The sequence below is a fragment of the Pinus tabuliformis genome, chromosome 5_1 (assembly GCF_031772625.1).
Source record: "Pinus tabuliformis cultivar Carrire ecotype Pingquan chromosome 5_1, CPIR1, whole genome shotgun sequence".
NCBI lineage: Eukaryota > Viridiplantae > Streptophyta > Pinopsida > Pinales > Pinaceae > Pinus > Pinus tabuliformis.
This window is the reverse complement of record NC_142305.1, coordinates 296,327,206-296,331,938: the sequence shown is the minus strand read 5'-3', so window position 1 is coordinate 296,331,938 and position 4,733 is coordinate 296,327,206.

The following is a 4,733-nucleotide window of genomic DNA, read 5'->3' as shown; positions in this document are numbered from 1 at the left end:
TTGACTCTGAAATTTTCGAGTAAAATAGTTTCACTCCATGTATCCCCTCCGTACAGGGAAATGATTCTGGATTTTAGGCATCTGTGGTTCATTTCTTTTGAGGTTAGTCTCGGAGTATCCACAATATAAACCATATTTCTGTCAACATTTCAAATCCCAACAGGGATCCATCATCACGACCAATTTGAATGATGATAGAAGAAGAGCTTGTTAAAGGATTTTTAAGGAATTGTAGATCTGCAGCTCTTCTTCCTATCTTCACTCTAAAATTTTCGAGCAAAATAGTTTCACTCCATGTATCCCCTCCGTACAGAGAAATGATTCTAGATTTTAGGTATCTGTGGTTCATTTCTTTTGAGCTTAGTCTCAAAATACCCTCAATTGAAACCATATTTCTATCAACGCTTCAAATCCAAATAGGGATCCATCTTCAGGATGAATCTGAATGATGATAGAAGAAGAGCTTGTGAAAGAATTTTTAACGAATTGGATATCTGCAGCTTTTCTTGCTAACTTCACTCTAAACTTTTCGAGTAAAATAGTTTCACTCCATGTATCCCCTCCATACAAGGAAATGATTCTATATTTTTGTCATCCGTGGTTCATTTCTTTTGAGCTCAGTCTCGGAGTATCCTCAGCAGAATCCATATTTCTGTCAACGTTTGAAATCCCAACAGGATCCATCGTGAGGGCCAATCTGAATGATGATAGAAGAAGAGCTTGTGAAATGATTTTTAAGGAATTGGAGATCTGCAGCTCTTCTTGTTGTCATCACTCTAAAATTTTCAAGTAAAATAGTTTCACTCCATGTATCCCCTCCGTACAGTGAAATGATTTTGGATTTTAGGCATCTGTGGTTCATTTCTTTTGAGCTTAGTCTCGGAGTATCCACAGTAGAAACCATATTTCTATCAATGTTTCAAATCCTAGTAGGGATCCATCATGAGGACCAATCTGAATGATGATAGAAGAAGAGCTTATGAAAGTATTTTTAAGAAATTGGAGATCTGCAACTCTTCTTGATATCTTCACTCTAAAAATTTTGAGTAAAATATTTTCACTCTATATATCCCCTCCATATAGGGAAATGATTCTGGATTTTAGGCATCTGTGTTTCATTTCTTTTGATATTAGTCTTGGAGTATCGAAAATAGAAACCATATTTCTTTCAACATTTCAAATCTCAACAAGGATCTGTCATCAGGACCATTCTGAATGATGAAAGAAGAAGAGCTTGTGAAAGGATTTTTAAGGAATTGGAGATCTGCAGCTCTTCTTGCTAACTTCACTCTAAAATTTTCAAGTAAAATAGTTTCACTCTGTGTATCCCCTCCACACTTGGAAATGATTTTGGATTTTAGGCATTTGTGGTTCATTTCTTTTGAGCTTAGTCTCGTAGTATCCGCAGTAGAAATCTTATTTCTATTATTGTTTCAAATCCCAACAAGAATCCATCATCAGGATCATTCTAAATGATGATAGAATAGGAGCTTGTCAAAGGATTTTTAAGGAATTGGAGATCTGTTGCTCTTCTTTCTATCTTCACTCTAAAATTTTCAAGTAAAATTGTTTCACTTCATGTATCCCCTCCATACAGGGAAATGATTCTAGATTTTTGGCATCTGTTGTTCATTTCTTTTGAGCTTAGTCTCGGAGTATCCACAGTAGAAACAATATTTCTGTCAATGTTTCAAATCCCAACAGGGATCTATCATCGGGACCAATTTGAATGATGATAGAAGAAGAGCTTGTGAAAGGATTTTTAAGGAATTGGAGATCTGCAACTCTTCTTGCTATCTTCACTCTAAAATTTTCAAGTAAAATAGTTTCACTCCATTTATCCCCTCTGTACAGGGAAATGATTCTGGATTTTAGGCATATATGGTTCATTTCTTTAGAGCTTAGTCTCGAAGTATCCACAATAGAAACCATATTTTTGTCAACGTTTCAAATCCCAGAAAGCATCCATCATCAAGACCAATCTGAATGATGATAGGAGAAGAGCTTGTGAAAAGATTTTTAAAGAATTGGAGATCTGCTATGCATTCACTCAAAATAAAACTATTATACTTAGGGCCTTTCCACCTTATGGTATTCCTAATCTATGTATAGTCTGTGATGATATTGATAGATCTCTGAATCTTGTTGTTCAACGATTATCCACATGCCTCGGGGAAGTAGCGAGCCCTCCTTGGAAATCTTGTCAGCATCTTCATTGTGTTCCTTGTATATATGTTGACAAGAGACCATATTAAAACCTGTTTTGAGATTGTATAATTCATCGAATATATTTTGAAGAGATATAACAAGACATTGATTTTTTGTATTGAACCAATTGATGATGATTTGTGAGTCTCCAAATATCTGTATGGAAGTGCAATTATGTCCAACTGCAAAGTGAAGCAATTTTCTAAGAGTGATAAGCTCAGCATTGTTATTTGTTCCTTCCCTCGGTCCTAATTGGACTTTGTAGAAATGCTAATCTGAGAGGTATAAACAAAAATCCCCTCCATTTCCATGGAGTTGTGTAGCCCCGTCAAAGAAGGCCCATGGTCGAGATTTGTTAATGCGACCAGGTCCTGATATTTTTCGAGTGTGTGTCAGCTCCTCTTCGCGGAGATCCTAGAAGACTTTTGTTGCCTTGGCAATGAGCAAAGACCAGCAGACGAGCTCATTCTTAAAGATAATGTGATTCTGAGTGAGCCATAAGGTCCAGATATAACTAGGGGTAAACATTGTGCTTTTTGTCTCTGATGAATTGTTATCCATCTCTGCCAAGCTTGAAGAATTGAGGAGCCCTGCCATGCATTGCTCATTGAGAGTTGATGTGTAACTTCTTGCCAGAACTGAGTGGAAGATGGACAAAGAAAGAATAGGTACTCGTTTGTTTCAAATGTTTATTTTCATATAATACACCAACTCGGGCCGTATATGGATTGCTGTGCATAAGAGCTCTCTGTGTGTGTTTTGTTACTTAATACACTCCACATAAAGAGACGGGCCCGTGGAGGAGCTTTCAATCTCCATAGCTGCTGCCACCATTTTGTAGTATGCATTGGCTTACAGGTCTGTAGAAGATGGGTATAACCTAGTTTGGGGATGTATTTCCCATGGGCAGCTAGTGTCCAAACTAATACATCAAGGTCTTGATTGAGGGTTATATGTGCTTCGGACAGTGCCCCAAGGTATAATTCCCATGTGTGCTTCCAATGTACAATAATATCTAGCTCTTGTGCTAATCACCAACGCTGACTAAATATGGAGCTGTGCTCAAGATCAACAACCTGAGTGATTATCAAGATGTTCTGGTGTTTTACATGTTGTAATAGGTCCAGGGGTAGGAGATATCTGTTACCCCGTCCTATCCAAGGATCGATACCCAAATGCACAGATGAACCATTGTTGATTCACCATGCCAATCCAGCTCTAATGAAAAGCATTGTTTGTAATATTTCTTTCCATACAATGGAGATCCCACCACGAGGCTAGTCTTGTGAACGGACCCAATCCAGAGTCTGCTGCAGCCAAATGTATTTATGGTATGTCACAATCATGCAGAGGTTTTTTGCAGTGAGAAGAGACCATCTCATCTTGGCTGCAAGAGCTTGGGAAAAATGTGGCAGTTCTTTTAACCCCCACCCCCCATTTCTTAGGTGGGGCAATGTGCTTCCAACTTACCCAAGCAAATGTTTCACCTTCCTTATGGCCATTCCATAGATATCGGTAGCATATCTATTGTATATGACTGGGAATTTCCCGAGGGATCCAGGCAAGAGACATCCAATATACCAAGGTGGCTTCCAGAACAGATTTAATCAAGACAAGTCTCCCTGCTCTCGAGAGTAATCTACGGCTCCAAATTTTCAACCTCTTCTCAAGTTTTATCACTAACTAGATCCAGTCAATAATCCGATAGCTATGGGGTTTTATCCGGAAACCCAAGCATTTGAGACCATCAGAGAGGTTGTGTGGTTGGTACTGAAAGCATAGTTGGGCTGCTCTGACTTCCTGTGGGGTTGTATGGGTCAGAGTAATCATAGATTTTGTCTAATTAGAAGCCATGCCTGTAGCCTTTTCAAATAGGGTTAAAAGCTCATGGAAGGTGGCCAAGTACATGATGCTACCATCCAAGAATATTAAGACATCATCAACAAAGAGCAGGTTTGTGAGATGGCAGAGCTTGTTCATTCTTAGGCCTTTGAGTCTTCCCTCCCTTTTTACCGAGGCGATGAGCCTACTGAAACCTTCCATAACTAAAAGGAACAAAAGAGGAGACAAAAGACACCCTACCTCAGCCCTCATTCAGCATGAAAGAATTGGGATGTAGAGCCATTAATTAGGATGCTAAAGGAGGCTTTGTTAATGCAGCAAATAATCTAGTTTGTGAATGCCAAAGGGAATCCTAGCTGGATCAAGATCATCTTGATGAGGAGCCAGTTTACTTGGTCAAAGGCTATGGCGAGATCAATCTTGAAAATTGTGCTTTTTAGATTCTTAGATTTTATAGAATGAATGGCTTCTTGGGTTGCACCTATAGATTCATGGATCTGTCTGTTATGTAGGAAAGCAAATTTCTCAAGGGAGATATGGTGGGATAGTATGGGATGAAGCCGGTTTGTTATGATCTTAGCAATGATTTTGTATAAGGTATTGCAGAGTGAGATGGGAAGAAAATCATTGAAGGATGTAGGCGAGTCTAATTTCGAGATGAGAGCAATGAAGGTGGTGTTGAT